Here is a 22,883-nt window from a genome sequence, read left to right as displayed (position 1 = left end):
CAAAACCACAATGAGACACCATCTCACACCAGTCATTAAAAAGTCAAAAAAGAACAGATGTTGGACGAGGTTGTAAAGAAAACAACACAAATATACCATTGGTGGGAGCGTACCTTAGTTCAACCACTGTAAAAAGCAATGTGGCAATTTCTGAAAGAGCTAAAAACAACTACCATTCAACCCAGCAATGCCATTACTGGGAATATACCCAGAGGAATATAAATCATTCTGCTATAAAGACACATGCATGTGAATGTTCATTACAGCAGTGTTCACAATAGCAAAGACCTGGAATCAATCTAAATGCCCATCAATGGCAAATTGAATAAAGAAAATGTGGTACATATACACCATGGAATACTATGCAGCTATAAAAAACAAGATCACGTATTTTATGGGAACATGGATGGAGCTGGAGGCCATTATCCTTGGCAAACTAATGCAGGAGCAGAAAACCAAATACTGCATGTTCTTACTTGTAAGTGGGAGCTAAGTGATGAGAACACATGGACACAGAGAAGGGAACAACACACACTGGGGCCTCCTTGAGGATGGAGGGTGGGTGGAGGGAGAGGAGCAGAAAGAAATAACTATTGGTTAATAGGCTTAGTACCTGGGTGACAAAATAATCTGTACAACAAACCCCCATGACACTAGTTTACCTATATAACAAACCTTCATATGTACCCCTGAACCTAAAATAAAAGTTAACAACAACAACAAAAAATACTCATTCCATGTAAGTAATAACGGTGAAAATGCATCTGTTTAATCCTTATTAGCATGCTATAATGCCAGTTGGTTTAATCAAGTAGCTAGTCATTTACTGGACTCTAAGATTATTACACATGACTCCGTGTGTTTTTATCTTTGAGGTCTTAAATATGCCTCAAGAAATAACTGAAAATCTAATACTCTTACCCACCTGTACTTTGCCAAAATCAAAGATAGCATTGAGCGGGAAATAAGAGTGTTTTGTTTAAATGTGCAGTCCAGGATATAGAAGAGGAGCCAGCATTTTCCATTGTCATTGAGAAAGAGACAGTAAATGAGTAACAAGTCGCTCTGAAAGCCTATGTCTCTATTAATATGCTGAGAATTCTGTTGCAATCTTGTCCTTATTCGTTCAAGCACATCATAGTGCTTTTCATCACAGCAGCAATATACTGCATAATGGCAGGTTTTAGTCTGTGTTTACTTCTAAAGGATGCACAGGGAGGAGCCTGAACCCTTGAGCTGAAATTTCCAGCTTAGTCTATGAGACAAATAGGCTGGTCAGCTCATTCGCTACATCAGAAGAACATCCTGGGGGAATTATTTCACCCTCAGCTTCCAGAAGACAGGCGATACATTTCTAGTTGTTCATGGTTGTGTTATGTACTTTTCGTGTCTCCATGGATTATTCTCTTTGATTTCAAAGTGATTTACCATCTTCTCTGTTTTTGGGGGGGGGTTTGTTTGTTTTGTGGGTTTTTTTTTGTTTTTTTGTTTTTGTTTTTGAGATGGAGCTTTGCTTTTGTCACCTAGGCTGGAGTGTGATGGCACAGTCTCGGCTCACTGCAACTTCTGCCTCTGGGTTCAAGCAATTCTCCTGCCTCAGCCTCTGTGTAGCTGGGATTACAGGTGCCTGCCACCATGCCCAGCTAATTTTGTATTTTTAGTAGAGATGAGGTTTCACCATGTTGGCCAGGCTGGTCTCGAACTCCTGACCTCAAGTGATCCACCCACCTCGGCCTCTCAAAGTGCTGGGATTATAGACATGAGCCACCATGCCCAGCCATTATCATCTTCTCTGGCATCTTGACCCCCAGCTCTCAGTCCTTCCCATGCTAATATAATAATGATGACACCGGTGCAGAGGAAAGGCCCAGTGTCTATATCCCAGTGAGGTTCCTGCTCCAGAGCACTGGGTCCTGGCCTCAGTGGAGCTCTCACAGAAGAACAAGCAAAAGAGAAAGCTACTGCTACAGAAAAGGAACAAAGCAAACCTTGCAGAGTGTGGATGGAGGGAAGGGATGATGCCGGAGAAACCACAGATCTAAGGATATCACTGCTTCAGCACCACTTCGAAACTGATTCTAGGGAGGAGCAGGATAAGCTATGTGGTAGTACCACAAAGAGAGCCATGGGCAATAAGGAGACTCATGTCCCAACAGCATCCTCACCCCCACCAAGGTGACACAGGCCGAGCACCCTGGCTTCTGGGCACAGGGCAACTCCCGCAGCCTGCCCTCTTCAGGGCAAACCTCTTTAGGAAGGGTAGTGAGGCTTGTCCTCCTCACTTTCCTAGCCCCAGAGACTCTATAGGAACCTCCCAATCTCGGTGGAGTAGCCTTGGTCTGGTCTCCAGCTGAAGCTTTGTCTAGGAGCCTGAACTTAAAGAGATTCTGCTTCTTGAACCTAGCAGGGAAACTGAAGTGGAGGTGTTGGCAGCTGCCTTATTTCCACTTCCGGTTAAGGGCTCCTCTGGTTGTGTATTCGTCATTACCCATCCTGTAAAAAGGCTCTTTCGTTACAGATTCAACTTCTAACCTGAAAAGAATAACAATTGATATGTTGAGTAGAAAGCATTTCATACTATTTTCTGCTTTAAAATGACTCCTTTACATAATGTTTAGGCTCCTGTGCCTTTTGTTTAACATGCTCTTGACAGTCTAATTCTTTAAAAGGAAAGCACAGGAGTCAGACAAAGGAATTTATCGTTAGACACAAGTGAGTAGAGTAGGCTAAGACTAGGATTCTCTTTCTGTAGGCTTTGTTAATACGACCGGCCGCCAGGCAGACAGGTCTGCACAGCAGCTAGAGGCAGACGGCAGAGGGCCAAGCTGTAGATTATTAGGGCTTCCTGGATTCATAACTACTTCCTCCCCTCCCCCTTCACAGAGAAGCCAGAAGAACTCTGCAAAGCTAAATCCTGTAGCTCTTAGAATACCTGAAGGAAAAAGTAACAGCTAGATTCATGCCACATCCTAGGACTGGCCTGGAAATAATCTTTTGAGCCCTAGAATAGGTCTGGTGAATTCATTCACTTCATGACTATTGACCACATACTATGTGAGATACTGTTTTAGGCCCTGAGAGTACAGCAGCAAATGACAATGACCAAACACAATCCCTGTCCTTAAGGGAAATTCTATTTTAATAAGGGAGACAGACTATAAGCAAGGTAAGTACCATATATCTTATGTTAGTGGCATGTGCAATAAAACAAACACAGTGGGGAACCAAGTTAGAAATGCTGGGCTTGGGAAGGTGGTGAAATTTTAGGTGGGGTGATTCATGAAGACCTTTCACAGAAGATGACTGTTTAGTAAAAGCCAAGGGAGCAAGCCATGCAGATGAGATGACTGGAGGAAGAGCTTTGCAGACAGAAGAAACTGCAAGCGCAAAAGCCTGATAGTGGGAGTGCGCCTGGTAAGTTTGAGGGACATTAAGGAAGCTCTGGATGGAGCAGAATGAGTGAGGGGAGGTGGTGGGCAATGATGGCAGAGAGGTAATAAGGAACCAACGACAAGATGGCCCTTAACTCTGAGGGAGACGGCCTCCACTGAAGGGTTCTGAGCAGAGGAGAGACATGACCCGACCAAGGCTTTAAAAATAATTCTGGCCACTATCATGACTGTAAGTAGAAGCACAAGGATAGAAGCAGGGAGACCACTTAGGAGGTCACCGCAGGAACCCAGGTAAGAGTTGGTGATGACTTTTTCACCTACCCTCACTTCGGAGGCCTAGAAGGAGCAGTGGGGCACATCCATCGTATCCTAATGGTCAAATCAGGCACCGGCCAGGTCAGACTCAGAAAGGGAGATGCAGCTTACTTCTCAATGACAGACATGTCAAAGAATTGCTGTCCTCCTCTATTCTGCCACGTCGACCATCCTTCTGGGTTTTCCTGGGCCTTCTTGGATATTCACTAAATATTTTAGCATCTGGCTCATACATTTCTTTTCTGCCCCAATTTTTGCTACCATTCAGGGAACTTCTACATCTAAACCAAGAACCCAGAAAACATTTTAACCTTGATTTCCTGGATTCCTGTGATTTTCCATCCCCTGCTGTTGTCTTAGAAATATGAACTCATACCTTTTCACCTCTGTCATTCCCAGGACACTTGCCTACAGCACTTCTAGTCCTTCAACTCCTCTATTAATCCATGAGGTCTTGCACTGATTTTCCTATTCAGATAGGATCCTGTGGTCATCTCTTTCACCACTATCTTTTCAGCTCTCTCAACTCAATTTGCCCGGATCCTCTGCATCTGCCATCTGTCCTCTGCATCTGCCATCTGTCCTCTGCATCTGCCATCTGTCCTCTGTGGTGGTTACTCTATAAACCCCAAATCAGGAATTGTTATAAGCATCTGCCTTCTTCACTCGCATCTGGGCTCCTGAGTAGCAGACACTGCTAGAGGTGAAAAAATTTACGTGATATAGATTTGTACTACTCCAATTTATGATTTTTATCTTCAGATAGGTCCTGAATGCCAATTAGCAATCCGTGATTGTTCCATGTCCCTGATCCAATCTTCCTAATCCCCCAAATAGCTATTTTCATTCTTTACTAGTCTCATCGAACCCCCTAATCCCACACCTGCTTCCTCTTAGATGAAAATTTGATTATCAGTTAACAGAAATAATTGGAGCTATCAGTTGCAGCTCTCAACTCTGAGCCCCTCAAGTGCAAATGTGTCTGCACCTGCAATCTACTTTTCTCCTTCCTCCACGTTGGAGGAAAATTCAGCACTCTTTAACCTCTTTTATCTTCTACATCTTCTTCACAGTAGCCTCAGGTTGTAAGAATATTTACTCAATCCCTTAACTTTGGAACATACTAGTTATTGACTTATCTAACTGCATCACAACCAAACATGAAAGAGTGGTCTTATCTTACTACCTCTGTGTCTTCACTTCCAGTCTAACTTCAGTGCACTTCGGCATGGATTTACCATTGCACTGAAACTGCTCTTGCTGAGGGCAAAAATGGTTTCCTAATTGCTAACTCCAATAGATCCTGATTCTTAACTTACTTCCTCTTTCTGTGGTGTTTAGATCTTTTGACACTCCCTCATTAAAATTATCTCCTCGTTTTCAAGGTGTCTGTGACACCAATAGCTTTGCAATTCCCCTTTGTTTCTCTAATAAATTCACCGTGAACTTTCCTGGGCTGCTTTCCTTTGCCCACCTCTTACATGATGGGCACCACAAAGATCTTCCCAAGGTGCTCCTTTCTCATTGCTTGCCCTGAAAGAGTGCACTTACTTCAATAACTTCAACCCCTATCTGTCTACTACTGACTCCCAAATACTAAGTCAGCTCAGGCTTCTCTCTGGAACTGTTTCATTTAGTCCATGTGTATTGAGTGCCTTGGGTGTTCCAGGCTCTGTGTCATGTGCTAATAACAGCAGTGACAATGAACAAAAGAGGCACAATAATGCTCTCACTTCCTGAACTTATATGCACTTCAAAAACTGGTCTCTTCTCTCCCCATAAAGTTTCCCCTTTACTATTCCCTATTTAATTAATAACAGCAATATCCATGTAGTAACTGAAGCCAGAAATGTATGTCATTCTTGATTCCTCCCAGTTGTTTATGACCCCCTATTCTTTTTTTTCTTTTTTTCTTTTGAGACAGAGTCTCACTCTGTCACCCAGGCTGGAGTGCAGTGGCATGAGCTCAGCTGACTGCAGCCTCCACCTCCTGGATTCAAGTGATTCTCCTGCCTCAGCCTCCCGAGTAGCTGGGACTACAGGTGCATGCCACCACACCTGGCTAAGTTTTGTATTTTTGGTAGGGACAGGGTTTTGCCATGTTGACCAGGCTAGTCTCAAACTCGTGACCTCAGGTGATCCACCCACCTCAGCCTCCCAAAGTGCTGGGATTACAGGCATGAGCCACTGTGCCCAGCCCCTATCCATTTTTTTTTATTTTTTATTTTTTATTTTTTATTATTTTTTTTTAGATGGAGTCTCACTCTGTCACCCAGGCTGGAATGCAGTAGCACGATCTCGGCTCACTGTGAACTCCGCCTCCTGGGTTCACACCATTCTCCTGCCTCAGCCTCCCGAGCAGCTGGGACTACAGGCGCCTGCCACCCCACCCGGCTAGTTTTTTGTATTTTTAGTAGAGATGGGGTTTCACCATGTTAGCCAGGATGGTTCTTGATCTCCTGACCTTGTGATCCGCCCACCTCAGCCTTCCAAAGTGCTGGGATTACAGGCGTGAGCCACTGCACCCAGCCCCATTATTTTTTATAAACACCATTCAATCTCTGCTCCTCGGTCTATTCTCAATTACACTGACAGTCCAGCTTTGTATCTGGCGATAGGTTCAGAAGGGTTTTATTAGGTTTATATATTAATATTTGATCTATCTCTTCAGTCCAGACTGTATTTGTATAAGTTATCCTTAAGCAAAAGTATCAATCCTATTACCTTCACATAACAAAAGGAAATTGATTTCTTTTTACTTAAAACAAAACAAAACATTTCTTGGCTCGTTGTGGACTGAGCAGGCTCTCAGCATCTTGCTTCTTCTTGACACCTTTGCCCAATATCTGATGATCCAACTGCCTCAAAGTGTGACCCAAAGGGAGAACTCAGAGGCTGGTGCTCTGATGGAAGCTTACATATGCATTTATAGTCCCTGACCTTGGCAACTGTAATAGTTTCCTTAACTGGGTCTCCTTTCAGTAACCAGAAGGCAGTCATTCATTTTTTCTTCTTTTTTCAACTTTTATTTTAAGTTCGGTGGTATTTGTTCAGGTTTGTTACATAGGTAAACATGTGTCATGGAGGTTTGTTGTACAGGTTATTTCATCACCCAGGTATTAAGCCTGGTACCCATTAGTTATTTTTCCTGATCCTCTCCTTCCTCCCCACCTCCACCCTCCAATAGGCCCTAGTGTGTGTTGTTCCCTTCTATATGTCCAGGGGTTCTCATCATTTAGCTCCCACTTATAAGTGAGAACATGCAGTATTTGGTTTTCTGGTCCTGTGTGAGTTTGCTAAGGATAATGGGCTCAAGCTCCATCCATCTCCCCGCAAAGACATGATCTCATTCTTTTTATGGCTGCATAGTATTCCATGATGTATATGTATCATATTTTCTTCATCCAGCCTATTCACAATAGCAAAGACATGGAATCAACCTAACACTGCGTCAATGATAGACTGAAAGGCAGCATTTCAAAATGGCCCTTTGGCTATTTGTCAATCTGTGTGTGATATAATTACTCTTCTAATTGTTGGCAAGCAAGATAGAAATGGGCAAGTCTGTAAATTCATCATGTCACACTTTCTTATGTGTGCATGAATGTTTGTAGCAAGTGTTTGAAACAAACTTTTTGGATTGCAACAAAGATTGCTGGATTGTTGCCATTTTATTTTTTGCCCTTAGTCCTCCCTCTCACACTCCTCAGTTATTCTTTTAAACTACTGCTTACATGATCTTTTGAAAACTTTAATGTAATCATGGTTTCCTCTGTTTCAAGCCTCTCACCATCCCACCTTCCTAAAGGATAATAGACAAGCATATACAAAAGTTTATGATCAGTCACTACCTATGTATATACTATTTCTCAACATTGGTTTGTATTCTAACAGGTAAAGAACCAAAAATATCCAAGGTATTACAGTATATTCATTTTCCCCTTTTGGTTCATATTTTACAGCATCCTTTGTCATGCTGTCAAATTCTATGAGCCAGGTGCAATATTTCAATCCCTCCTTCAATTCCTGCTGCAAATTTAGACCTAAGAGTGGGAAATGGGGAACAGTATTTACTTTTGAAGTTTCAAAAGTGAAAGAAAGTTTGGTATAAACCAAGAAGTGATCAGTGTGAAATTTCAAAGGCCAAAAATGAAACCTTAGCAGCAGAATTTGGATAATATACTTCTATAATTTGTATTGAATTGTCCAGTATTTTCAGTGTAATGCAACACAATGTCTCTTCTCACTGTGAGAATAAAGAACTATACTTAATAATGAGGAAATAAATAAGGAAGTAATACTTGAACTTGCCAGATCCTTCTTAAATGCTCGTATAAACTGAGAAGATATTTGGAAGAGTCTATGAAAAGATAAAAACGCAAAATCTTTTGAGACGGGGCACTGGGTTGTTTCAACAGCTTGTCTCATAAAGAAGAGAATTTGTAAATACCTGCTGCTATGGAGTTAGCCTGGGTATATTGATTTTCTAAAAGACTTAACCTATGAAATTATAAACATTTTTGAAAATGAGTAAGATGAAATAGCTTTAATAGTATACATGGGTTAACATGAATATTTCAGAATCTTCTTTGGAATTTGATCTTTGCTCCAAATGGGAAGGGGCAAAAAATACCATTTTAGTGCAAAACTGTCTCTTGGGTGGCTTGCCCATGTCCAGGTGTTTGCTGTGAAGAGACACAGTAGTTGGAGTCCTCAGCCTACACCGTCACTCCCTGCAACTCTCACCACCTCGTTCACCATGGCTCACTCTAGGGGCCCAGAGTACACAATGCTGACTCAGGCAATGATGAAGCCACGAGGCCAGAAAAAGATTCTGACTATCTGGAATATTACAGAACCGCTCATTTCTCCAGCACAATGTTTACCCATGTGTTGAGATTTCTTGAAAACAAAAAAAAAGACAATTGATGAAGGACTTGTCACTGGGCTTAGCCTTGCTGCTATGCTGAATTTAAACTCTCTTTATCTTATAGTAGAGAAGTTTCCTTTGAAACATCGTGCATCTGTATGAATATCACATAATAGTGTTTATTTTTGCTTACTTTTTTCCATACGAGTAATACACAGACACAACAAAATGAATTCCCAGATTGACCAACAAGAAGTTATGTAGAAAGTCTTCCTTTATTAACTTCTGTACTCCTACTTCTCTCCTTGGAGGTAAGTATTATTAATAGATTGAATTTCATTTGTTCTAGAAATTTCTCTACGTGTCTACACACATACGCGTTTTTTGTGGGGTTTTTTTTTTTTGAGACAGTCTCACTCTGTCACCCAGGCTGGAGTGCAGTGGTGCGATCTTGGCTCACTGCAATCTCTGCCCCCCAGGTTCATGCCATTCTCCTGCCTCAGCCTCCCAAGTAGCTGGGACTACAGGCGCCCGCCACCACGCCTAGCTAATATTTTGTATTTTTTAGTAGAAACGGGGTTTCACCATGTTAGCCAGGATGGTCTTGATCTCCTGACCTTGTGATCCACCCACCTCGGCCCCCCAAAGTGCTGGGATTACCGGCATGAGCAACCACATCTGGCCACATATGCAATTTTAAAACACACACAAAAATTGAATCAAACTAAAAGTTATTCTGTGATTTCATTTTTCACCTACGGGTCATGGAGATTTTTTCCATAGGTGTATATGGAGTTCTATCTCGTTTATGTTAATGTCAGCACAGTGTTCCGTGAAAAGGAAATGTTCCGTAATTTATTTAGTTACACCTATGCTGCCCCACCCTCTGTCTCAGTTGATGGACTTTTACTTATATGTAGGCTTTTCTTATCATAAACATTGTGGCAAGGAATATTACTGTAAAGAGATCTGTGGCATATATAAGAATATCTTTTGGGGATAGAATTGAAAAGGTAAACTTGCTGAATCAAAGCATATGCCCATTTAAAGTCATGACAGATCCTGTCAAATTGCCTTCAGAAGTCCTTCACTTGTTTACATTCCCATCAACAGCTAGTGCTTCCTTCTTACAAACCTTCAGCAACGTTTGAAATTAACACTCTTTCTATTTTGCTAATCTGATGGATGAAAGATGATATTTCATTTTAATTCAAATTCCTTTCACAGTGAAGCAGTTGAATATTTTAAACCGATACATAATATTTTACACATTTATGGGCTACTTTAAACAATGTTTATTGTTCCTTTAGGTTTCTTTTGAATTTGCCTTCTAACTTTTGGTGTCTTGCATTATATGATAGTGTGCATGTTTTATGAAATCAAATCTGTTACACTTTTTACATATGACTTCTGTGCTTTGTTTCTCCAGCTCTTAAATGCCACTCACTATGACAACAAGAGAATAAAATGAAAGAGAAAGAGGAGCTTATTAAGCAGAATGAATTGCTCCACGCTCACTGAAGGCCAGTGGCTTTCCAAAGAGCTGGGGAGATGCATTTTTCCATGGGTCCTTAACAGCCACTTGTATCTGTCACAGAGCAGGCCCAAGCCAGAGCATGTAGTTACACCCATTCAAATGCATCCCACATAACCTCATTAATATCTATTCTATTTTATCCCACTAGGGGGTAATGTTGGGCTAAAGACCATTCCTGGTGACTAAATTTGAAGCCAGCATTCAACATGTTCTGATTGAAGTTTTATTTCTGTGATCAAAACTAAAAGGATCCATTCTTCCCTTAATGCTAGAGACATTTAGGAAAAAAAAAAAAAAGAGGGAAGAGCTTTGAATTCAAGTGTAACTGAAATGATATCAAGAAGAGTTTGACAAAAGCTTCTGCTCGAGAGAGCACTCAGCAGAGACAATGGATTATTCTATTACAGACACAGGAAGCCACGGACAAAAAGAGGAAAAGATTCAATGGAAGAGAGATGGTGTCCTTCATGATGCAAACATTACCTAACATTAAATATTTCCACAGGATTTTATTTCTGCTTAAAATCTAATTTCCTCTTGGGTTCATGGCCTTAAGCTGGCAAAATCCCCTCCTAAAACACTGCCAATGTCATATTCCTGCAGTGCCAGTGTCTCATGGGTCACAGAGCCCTCCTCCCCGGCCTGCCTAACTGGCACTCTTCCATCAGAGCGCCAGCCTGTGGGAACAGGTGACTCCCCGGTGGCCTCACTCACAGTCATAGCTCATGGAGAAACACAATGGGTGGAGGCCATTTTTTTTCTCTGCCCCCTCTACAATCACATACAAAAGCACCTTCTAGGTAAGATCACCCTTCAACCTTCCAAAGATCTCCCCCTCTCCAAGGGCACTCAGTGTCATGGCACACTTTTAAGTTTCTCTGCAAAGGAAGCAAACTCAATTCCTCTTTTAACAACTCCCTTAAAAACATTAAAGATCTGAATAAAGAAACTTAAAGGTCAAAATGATCCAAATTAAATGAGACAATCATTTAAGGATTCAAGTGTGTTACTTTTTTTTCTTTTTTTCTTTTCTTTTTTTTTTAAGACAGAGCCTTGCTCTGTTGCCAGGCTGGAGTGCAGTGACGTGATCTCAGTTCACTGCAATCTCCACCTCCCGGATTCAAGTAATTCTCCTGCCTCAGCCTCCAGAGTATCTGAGACTATAGGTGCGTGCCACCACGCCTGGCTAATTTTTTTTTATTATTTTTTTTTAGTAGAGACTGGGTTTCACCGTGTTAGCCATGATGGTCTTGATCTCCTGACCTCATGATCTGCCCGCCTCGGCCTCCCAGAATGCTGGGATTACAGGCATGAGCCACCGCACTCAGCCAAGGGTGTTACTTTTAAAACAATACAGCCTGGACCTTGTCAGAGAGATGGAAGCAGGGTGGGACTTCCAGTATTCCACTAAGAAGCTCACGGACAACACCACCAGCACACAAAGTAGGATAATTTTCTTTCCCAGATTTGGTGAGACGAAGAGAGAGAGAGAGAGAGAGAGAGAGAATTGTATGCAAGTGGGAGAAAGACATAAAGAGCTCACTAAGTAAAAGAGCTAGGCCAAATTTCAAGAACATCAAGAGTAAAGGAGGCCAGCCCCCTTAGAGACTTTCGCATTCTGTTTCTTTTCTTATCCTTTTATTTTTTAAGAGATGGGGTCGTGCTATGTTGTTCAGGATGGTCTTGAACTCTCAGTCTCCCAAGTAGCTTGGATTATAGGTGTGAGCCACAGCACCCAGCTACACATTCCATATCTTTTTTTTTTTTTTTTTTTTGAGATGGAGTTCCACTCTTGTTGCCCAGGCTGGAGTGTAGTGTCATGATTTTGGCTCACTGCGACCTCTGCCTCCCGGGTTCAGGCAATTCTCCCTCCTCAGTTCCCGAGTATCTGAGTTTACAGGTGTCCCCCACCACACCTTTTAGTAGAGATGGGGTTTCACCATGTTAGCCAGGCTGGTCTTGACCTCCTGACCTCAAGTGATCCACCTGCCTTGGCCTCTCAAAGTGCTGAGATTACAGGTGTGAGCCACCGCGCCCAGCCTACACATTCTATTTCTGATCGTCACCTTTGGCTCTGACTCACCCCAAGGTATTGAGAGGAGCAACAGGGCCAAGCTACCTGAACCAGGCGTCAGCAGGTAACACAGTCACTTGTTTACACTTCCATGGATATTTTCTACATTTTCCCTTCCCCATCTATAGACGGACAGTTTGGAAATGGGAAGACATACTAAGCCCAGTTTAAAGTCTGTAATTTGAGATCCTGGGGAGGGGGTAGAAAGGGAAAAGTGAGAAAAGAGTCAGCAAAGCAGAGCACAGATCACTGGAGCCCTCTCCTGGGAATAAATGTTCCCTCCGCACACAAATCTCTGCCCTTCCTAAATGGACTCCCATCTCTATCTTCTTTCCCTCCCTCCTCATTTAACTGCAGCTGCCAATTTGAAAGTCTTGTGAGTCAAAAGAAAACAAGCCTGGAGATTTCTGTGAGCTCTCTGAATCCCAAGAAGAGGAAAGGAAGAAAATTAGTAAAATGGCTTAGTGAAGCTAAGCCTGTGGGCAGACTACCCTGAATTACCTGTTCTTCACTCTGCCTGTATTTTTCAATATCTATTTATAATATAGCCTGAAATGCCACTAGGCAGAGCGATTTGGGTTTAGTACTGTCCTCAGACGTGGGCAGTTGGTGTCGTGCCTTGGGCCTCAGGCTTTAGTGAGCTCTGCCTTGTCCACCCACTCTGACTATGCTGCCCCCACCACGCACTGCTCTGGAAGGACCAAGGAGACTGTTGTCAGGGGGACTGTGCCACTTGCCTTGTCTAGACCACACTCTGGTAACCAGAATCCCATTACCCTGCCCAAACAGCTCTGAGCCCCTCCTAGGACCTGCCCAATCTTCTCCTCATGCTCGTGAGAGCAGAGCCATGTACCTAGGCATGGCACCCTGGGCAGAAGGGTGCCTAGGAGTTGCCTGTTGGGAGGATTGTTTACAGACCCTCGATATATAAGCTGGGGTGTCACATCGACATGCACAACACCATCCACAGTGAGATACAGAATGGTGGGGGGTGGGCCTAGGGCCTCCATGTGTACTCTTCCCCCACCCAAACATGCTTTGGGTAGGCCAGCTTGGATTAGCAATATTTCTTTTAAAAGGGACTACAATACTAATTCATTAGTATGAAATCAGTTTACAAACTCACCATTGGACTCTACCACTATACATAATGTCAGCAAAAAGAGTCAAACTCTGTAAAATATTTGAAGAGGTTTATTCTGAGCCAAATATGAGTGAGCAATGGCCCGTGACACAGGCCTCAGGAGTCCTGAGAACATGTGCCCAAGGTGGTAAGGCTACAGGTTGGTTTTGTGTAATTTAGGAAGATATAAGCTATCAGTCAATACATGTTAAGATGTGTATTGGTTCAGTCTGGAAAGGTGGAACAACTGGAAGTGATGGGTAGGGGGGTGCTTTCGGGTCATAGGTGGGTTCAAAGATTTTCCGATTGGCATTTGGTTATTATCTAAAGACTTGGAACCAATAGAAAGGAACGTCCAGGTTGAGATAAGGGATTGTGGAGACCAGGGTTTTATCATGCAGGCGAAGCCTCCAGGTAGCAAGGCTTCAGGGAGAAAAGAATGTAAATGTTTATCAGACTTAATGAATCTGTTACATCAGTAATTCTGAAAGGGAGGAGCTATAATGAGGCATGTCCAACACCCCCTTCCCATCAAGGCCCAAACTAGTTTTTCAGGTTAACTTTGGAATGCCCTTGGTTGAGATAAGGGATCCATTCAGATGGTTGAGGGACCTGGAATTTTATTTTTCGTTTACAATAAGCAGGATCAAGAAGAGGTGGAGAAGACACTGAGTTATATGACTGCGTCCTGTACCAATGCTGTGCACAACCAGACATCTAATCAATGACTCTAGCCTTGGGCTGACACCCTGAATGACATTACTATTCACCTCGTGACAAGTACCCCAATTGCAAGCCTAATGCCGAAGGCAGGCATGTCTGACAAGTTTCATTGTGTAAGCCAAGTCCTGGCTTGTGTGTTATGTTGGTAAGGATTCTAACACATCTTCTGGAGTCACAAAAAAGGGTTCCATGATCACTTAGCCAGAACCACCATTGGAGCCGGATAGAAAAATAGCCACACATGTGCCAGGTGTTTGCCACCCTTGGTCAAACAGAAGTATTTGAAAATTTCCTATGGGTATTACTCTTTAGACTCAATCCTATCTTAGACTGGAAACATCCTAAAGAGGCTAGAATAAAGACTAGAATCCTAATTCAGATATCTGGGTTTTTATTTTCTGAAAACCAGAGTTACCTTCTTTCTGCTAAATCTAAGTCGAGCGGATGGTCCTTAGGAATATGCATAAAGGTGATTGCCACATTCTTCTCAACTTTTCCTCTTAAGTAATTTGTCAACTATTCGTCAGTGCAAGAGCAAGAGGCTCAGAAGCCAAGCAAAAAGGCTCTCAAAGAGGCGAAGATGCTGAACAGAGATTTTGGTAGTCTCCTGAAGTTAGAGAAATAAAAGTTGTAGTTTGAGAATGAAAAGAGAGCAAGGATGTAAGAAGCCAAAATCCTGGAGAGAATGTAAATACAGAGAAGTTAACTCTGTACGGGTACCCCTTTCCCTTCAAGGCATTTTCTGACTCTTAACATGCAAAGCAACAGTTTAGGAAGCTGAGTCAAACTTCGGGTATTCTCTCTGAACAGGGAGATAAAAATTATTTCAGAGTCTGCCAAGGAGTTGAGATCCTAGAAGATGCCCCAAACTATTAGTTGGGACTCCTGAAAATCTATATCTTAAAAGTACATATGGGCCAGGCACGGTGGTTCATGCCTGTAATCCCAGCACTTTGGGAGGCCAAGGCGGACAGATCACGAGGTCAAGAGCTCGAGACCATCCTGGCCAACATGGTGAAACCCCGTCTTTACTAAAAATACAAAAATTAGCCAGGCATGGTGGCACACGCCTGTAGTCCCAGCTACTCGGGAGGCTGAGGCAGGAGAATCGCTTGAACCTGGGAGGCAGAGTTTGCAGTGAACCGAGATTGCACCACTGCACTCCAGCCTGGTGACTGAGGGAGACTCCGTCTCACCAAAACAAAAAGAAAAAGAAAAAAAAGCACATGTGAATAAAAAATAGTCTTTATCAAAGCTGAAACCCAGAAACCAGTTTAATCACAAAGATAAAAAGAGCTGTGCCTATTTTCACTGCGTGGCAAAAAAGCTACATCCTCTCTGAATGAATATAATATTATCCAGATCATATATAATTTTTCATATGTGTGTATGACATTTAATTTTTAAAGTATCAAGTATACTATGGGACAGGACTAGAGAGAAAAACAGAAATAAAATCAAACCCACAGATGTTCCAGATATTGACATTATCAGATACACACAGGCTTTTAAAAGATTGCATTTAATTTGTTTAAGAATAAAAATTAGATGGAGAATTTCATGAGAAGAATGGAATAAAAATTGAATGCAAATTTCATAACAGATAAAAATAATAACTGAAGTTAAAAACTCAATGGATGAGCTGTGTAGAAAACTAGACATAGCTACAAATGTCCAGCCCCTTCAGGACTCATATATGCTGTCCACCAGGTCTGCATATATGCACCCACTAGGGGCCTGGGAACTGGGGAGCTACCTATCCCATTCCAACTCTGCTGGCACCTGACCACTTCCTCCGGGGCCTGAGGTCAGGCCAACCCACCCGCCCAACACCACCACAATGAACGCCCACTTACACTGGCCTAAAGGTGGGGTCCCCGCTTTGCGAGAAGCACCAATACTGCCACATCAGAGAACAGGCGAGCCTTAAAGCTCTCTGTATCAGTTTGAGTGATGGGGTTATGTCTGAAATCATGTCCTTGGAGAGTCACAAAACAGACATTTCCCATGGCTCTCAACTACACTGTGGTCTGGAGATAGACTATAATGTGCATTTAAACTAGGAGTCAGGAGAAGAGCTTCAGAAGATGGCAGATAGGAGGCAGGGTTAACATGCATCTCCCACTTGGATGGACAGAACAGTGTGTGGAGATTCACACTGTGAACTTTTGTTCCAAGACCACACACGAATGTACCAGGAAAACTGAAAGAATTCAGAGATCTTTGAAAGAAATGGCACACTGCTGCAAACTCAGGGAGACAGGTCGATATGATTGGCTGTGTCCCCACTCAAACCTCATCTTGAGACGTAGTTCCCATAATCCCCACGTGTAATGGGAGGGAACTGGTGGGAGGTAATGTAATCATGGGGGCAGTTACCCTCATGTTGTTCTCATAATAGTGAGTTCTCATGCGATCTGATGGTTTCATAAGGGGCTTGTCCCCCTTTTTGCTGGACACTTCTTTTTTGTTCCTACAATGTGAAGAAAGACCTATTTGCTTCCCCTCTACCATGACTGTAAGTTTCTTGAGGCCTCCCCAGCCATGGTGAACTGTGAGTTAATTAAACCTCTTCCTTTATAAATTACCCAGTCTCGGACATGTCTTCATTAGCAGCTTGAGAACAGACTAATACACAGGTGAAAAGCTGTGAGTTCCCAAAGTGTGAGCAGGGGAAACCTGCCTCTGAACACACATCCCCACTGGGGAATCTGAAAACCCAGATCACCGGAGAAGGACTTAACCTTACCTACAGCTTGAATGGATTTAGAGAGCCACACAAAATATAAAAGTAGAAACAGCAGTGGGAAGAGACTTGCAGCCACTCCCAGTCTCCAGCTTAAGCTAGGGGAAACCATCCCTGATTCACAGGGGTCCTTAGGGAAGGCAACCAGCAGAATTAGGGAGGAGTCACAGGGTGAAAGAAGCTTCCAACTGAATTTTGTGATAATCTCTATTGGGCATGGACTTCCTTGAACAGAATCCAGGACGGAGACTGCTGGGGGAGTGAACAGGAACTGCTGCAGATAGAAGTGCAGAAGCTGCCACCATTGTGAGCAGATGGGGAGGGGCAAGGCCTGAAAGCCCTGCTTGCTTTCTCAGCAGGGAATCTTATGGCCTGGGGCAAGTCTGAGTTCTCTGTGCAGGCTGCCTGGATATAAACTCAGTGCCATTAGCAGGGCACCATGGGAGTGAGATTGGCCTCACCAACTGCATAGGAGCTAGGTAAGGCCTTTCACTACCAGCTATCCCCTACTTCCCTGGTGAACAATACTGCTAAGTAGAGGCAGCCATACTTTCCCCTAGAACATAACTCCATTGGCTTCAGAACCACCCCTCCTTCCCCCACAGTGGCCATGGCAAGCCCTGTCCAAAAAGAGTGAGCTCAGGCCTGCCTAACCCTCCCCCAACCTGATGGTATTTCTCTACACACTCTGGTAGCCAAACACAAAAGACATAAACTCTAGGGAGCTTTGTGCCCCCCTTCCACCATTGCCTGAGAAACCAGAACACTTCCCCTAGCCAATGTAGGGCAAGCTTATATTCCGCTGCTAATACTGTAGCTGGTGCTCTCTTCCAAGTGCTACCTCCTGGCTGGAGGCCAACCAACTCAGCCGATTACAGAAACTCATGACAATAACACTGCTCCCAAGAAGAAGAAACCAACAGCTAATTCCACTGCCTACAACACCTGGGCTAACCAGAGGTCCTGAGTCCATCTGAGTGGCAACTTCACTGCCAGCATAACCAGCATTTGAGAAAGCACACTAAACATATCTACAACCAAAGATCCTCACAGAGTCTATGTTACTCCCCTGCCACCTCCACCAGAGCAGGTGCTGGTATCCATGGCTGGGAGACCTGAAGCCTGGTCACATCACTGGACTCTTTGTAGGCATTCCCTAGCACCAGCCCAGTGCCTGTTAGCTCTGCTGGGTGGCTGGACACAGAAGAACAGTAACAATTGCTGCAGTCCAGCTCTCAGGAAGCCACATCCCTAGGGGAAGGGGGAAAGCACCACATCAAGGGATCATCCTGTGAAACAAAAGAGTCTGAAAAACAGATCTTTTTGCTGGTGGGTAGCTTCTCACAGCAAAGACCCAATTGTAGTGCTGGGTGCAGTAGGGAAAGTCTTGTAGGATACAGTGAATTTCTCTGAGTTTCTCTTCAAAAGTTTAGCCTGCTAACTTCCTTTCCTTTTGTTCTCCAACCTAACTTTCTTGTTCTACATGCCTCCTTGCTACTAGTTACTCTAAACAGCCTACCCCCTTCCCATCGCTCTAATCAATAACCCACATCTTTTCTCTTAGTTCCCATTGTTCCCCCAAAACTGTACGTCTCACGTGCTTCACCACTGTACCTCACGTCCCCCTTCCCCTCCATATTTAGAAAAATATTTACATGCAGCTAATCAGGTCAGTTTAGATTGTGCAGTCCAACCCCAGCCCATGGGGAAGTGACACAGAGGTAGGAATTGCGTTAACAATAAAAACCCCCTGCTTTCCTTTGTTCCCTGTACTCTCGCAATCCTGAATGACGTGAGCAGCACCCTTCTGCAGAAGTAAATTGCCTCGTTGAGAAAGTTTTGCCTGAGTGCTGGTTTCACTTTGCAGCACTGAGCATTTATTTCTAGAGCATTTTTATCTCTGACGGTCTGCACCTTTACCACAAAAGGCAGACAGGCTTTGTAATTGTGAAGGGCCTTGGAGAAGGGGTCCTTGTTCCGCTTGGCACTTCACCACAAGCACAGCTGGGGATTCCCCCACAGGACACAGTGTGAAGGCACCTATAGACAGCCTTCCTGGTACAATTCAGAGTGATTACAGCCCCACAGGATGAGCGCCTCCCAGATTCAGGCCTGCATAAGAGGCAGAGTCGCAATTCCTCTCTACTCAAACATCAACATTCCTATGAATCAGAAAATGGGCCCTTACTAGACATCGAATGTGTCTAGATTGAAGAGCTCGGAAACAGGCACATACATAAAACGTTTGATTTAGTACAAAGGTTGCAATGAAGAGCATTGGAGAAAGTTCAGTTTTCCCAACAAATGGTGATGGTCAATCCATATGAAAACAGACTTTACCTCATTCCCTCAAGGTCAGTATTGGTGGTGCTTATTTAGCAAGTTCAAGTAGAAATCCCAAAAGGATTTTTTTTAAACTTTGCCACAGTTGCCACACCATTTGGAGCCTGAGTATCAGGGCCTCTCACGTCCCATCCTCCCTCAGATTCATAAACAGCTGGACAGCCCTTGGCCTCGAGGAGACAGACTTGTAGGGCCAGCACTCATGAAGGTCAGGCAGTTCCACTGGCAAGCACCCTCATCCAGTAAGGTCAGGTGTCCCAAGAGGCAGTAGGATCACTGCTAGGAAGCTTCTGAGAAAGCCTTCTGTAGGTTTCCAGGAAGATAAGAAGAGTAAGGGGCCAATAATCCCCTCAATCTTCTTAGTATTTGAGTTTTCCTGGGCTTTAGTTTGTCCCGATGTTTTACTACTAGAGCTTTCACTGATCATTCATATCGATCCTGTCTACCTCTTTGTTCATTTCCCTCCATAGTTCTAGCAGAAAGCTTTGAATTTGATAATAGCCCTTACTTCCTGTCTATGGTAATAATAATAGCTTCCATTTAGTGTGTATACAATGTACATCAAGAGCATTATGTTCAATATGTTATTTCTTATTCTTGCAACAATTCTCCTTGGCTAGTATTTATTATTCCCATTTGACAAAAGGGGAAAAGTAAGGAACTTGCCCAATCTCATCCAGCAAGCAGGCAGTAAAGCCAAGGTTCAGATTCAAGCCTTTTTGATTCCAAAGCCCAAGACTTTCCACTGTAACATACCACCTCCCATGTCATTGATAGGCCAGGGCTGAGACCCTAGGGATTTGCCTGGCCTGGGGTGAAGGTGGTACTTAGTGGCTGCAGAACCCTTCACTGCATACTTCTGAGCTCACTGCAGCAGTCCTCACCCACAGGAGGGGGGACTCACAGTTGGGTGAGCTGACACACTGGGAAGGCAAAGGTCCCAGGGTGTGCAGCAACACACACAGGATACCTGTTTGATTACTTTATTCTCTTAAGTAGTTTCTTTGGATCAGGTCTACACTTCTGATCACCTCCTGAATTTACAGGCACCTACTCAAAACTTTATGAACAGCTATTTGAAACAAACCACTTGGCAGCAGAGACATCGTTCTCTGTTTATCCACCTAGTACCTTGCTGGTCACTCCTGCTCAAGTCTCCTTTGCTGATTCCTCATTATCATCTTGATTTCCAGTGTTGAAGTGCCCAGGTCTGGGTACTTGGTCCTCTTTTTTTTCTCCATTTGTGCTCAGTAGATGATCTCATTCAGTCCCATGCATTAAATACCATCTGTATGTTGATGACTTTCCCCTGATCCAGAATCACACACCCACTTGTTTGATTGAAATTATGACTCGGACATTTAATAGACATAGTAAATCTAATGTGTCCAAAACTGAATTCTTTATTTCACCCACTCCCTTAAACCTGCTCCTCCCATGCTACCTCCATTCTTCCCTTTGTTCACGCCAAATTATCTTGGAATCATTCTTGGCTGTTCTTTTTCCTACCTCCATTTCAAATATATCAGAGAATTCTGTCAGGCCTGATCTATTCTAACCACCTCCACTGCTGTTCCCCTGGTCCCACCACCATCACATCTTACTTGTATTTGGCAAATACCTCCTAATTGGTCTATCTACTAGGATCATATCCTCCTACAGTTATTATTTTTATTTTTATTATATATGTATACATATATATACGTACACACACACACACACACACACACATATATATATATATATATTTTTTTTTTTTTGAGACAGAATCTTGCTCTGTCGCCCAGGCTGGAGTCAGTGGTGCAATCTCGACTCACAGCAACTTCTGTCTCCTGGGTTTAAAAGATTCTCCTGCCTCAGCCTCCCGAGTAGCTGGGATTACAGGCACCCACCACCATGCCCGGCTAATTTTTGTATTTTTAATAGAGTGGGTTTTCACCATGTTGGCCAGGCTGGTCTCAAACTCCTGACCTCAAGTGATCTACCCACCTCGGCCTCCCATAGTGCAGGATTACAGGCGAAAGCCACTGAGTCCAGCCTACAGTTATTCTTTTTAAAAATGTGAGCCAGATCATACACTTCTCTGCCCAAATGTCCAGTACCTTCCTATCACGCTAATAATCAAATCCAAAGTCTTCACCATGGCCCAGATGCTCTAGCTCTGGTGGCTGCTCTAGCTGGTCACTTACTGCTCTGACACATCTGCCTTGTCTGCCTTGTCCCTCTTGTCTCTTTGTTGCTGCTTGGACATTCAAGCACATTCCTGCCACAGAGCCTTGGTGACTGTAGTTGTGTATGGATGGACTACACTTCTCTAAGCTATAAGCATGGCTTGTTCCGTCACTTCATTCTGGTCTCTGTTCAAATGCCACCTTATTAGTGAGGACTTCCCAAGTAATGCATCAAAAGCAACAGCCCCCAATTGCTGTATGTCTCCCTTATTTTTCCTCATAGCACTTATTTATTGCCTGAAATATTACCAGTGTATTTATTTATTATCTTTTTTACCCTTTCCCCTACCCCTAGTGTAATTCCATGAAAGTGAATATTCTTTCACATCCTGAAGGCCTAGAACAGTGCTTGAAGCATAGAGAGTATTGAATAATATTTGTTAAATAAATGAAACTTATATTGAGCTCCTACATGTATAAAGCACTATGCTAAAGGATGAAATAAACATGAAGTAAACACAGTTAACAAAAATCCTGTTATAAATGAGGACAGGATTATATACTCAATCATAAATTAGATTAACCCTAATCATAACTAAACAGAGGGATGGAGGAGATCCCTCTTTTATAAGCTATACAGGGGATTGAAAACAGTGATTCCAAGTCATTATATCTGTTTATTTTACGTAAAGTTTTAGAATCCAGCCTCAGAGGATGACCAAATTCTAGTGGTGCCTTAACTGGCTCTGGGGGCAGGATAGCAGGCCGGGTGAGGGGCTAGTCTAAATTTTCATCTTAGGAGCACGGTGGAGGGAAGAGAGTATTTTCAGGCCCAACAGAGATACGAAACATTTCAATCATCTTCTCCTACCCTTCTTTCAGCTTCTGTGAAACACTGTTCTCATGGACAGTGACAATGCCTCATATTGAAAATTCACTGTTTGATTTTTTTAGTTGAATTTTCACTAGAAGAGGCAAGCTTAAATTCTCAAAGAGAACAGCTATGTATAACTCTTGTGAAACTCAGAACATAAAACTTACAGGGCAGAGGATTCCTTTGGAGAAACTTGGAGCTTGATAATCTGGAGTTTAAAAAAGGTACTAGAAAAGGAATGTTTTCTCCTACTTTCCTGAGCCTAGAGTTTTCTGTTCCTTTTTATTATAGCCATATTCATAGAAACTTCTACAGGTAATAAATGTCTATATAGTAGCAACTCTAAGTACTCATTTCCAGGCTGGCACCCCCAAACCATGAAAAATTATATACTGGTAAAAGTTTTGGTCGGTACTTAAAGGACTGGTTGAAATTTAAGGGCCTAAATTATTTAGCTGATTAAAATTAAGACCATATATGACAAAGTATACACGTCACAATATGGATTCCAAAGCAACTTATGAAATAAAATGAATCTAATGTGCTGAAGAGGATTGGAGCCAAGAATCTCTGAAACAGTTGTTAAGGACATGCCTGGAACACATGATCTAAGGGAGAAAGGGCACTTAGTTGCCCGGCTAGCTGGCCCCAGTCAAGTTAGTTAGGAACATAAATTAGTTCATTTAAAATACACATTGTGCTTATGTGTGTCAGA

Source organism: Symphalangus syndactylus, chromosome 4, assembly GCF_028878055.3.
Source record: "Symphalangus syndactylus isolate Jambi chromosome 4, NHGRI_mSymSyn1-v2.1_pri, whole genome shotgun sequence".
Classification (NCBI taxonomy): domain Eukaryota; kingdom Metazoa; phylum Chordata; class Mammalia; order Primates; family Hylobatidae; genus Symphalangus; species Symphalangus syndactylus.
This window is presented reverse-complemented; position numbering follows the sequence as displayed.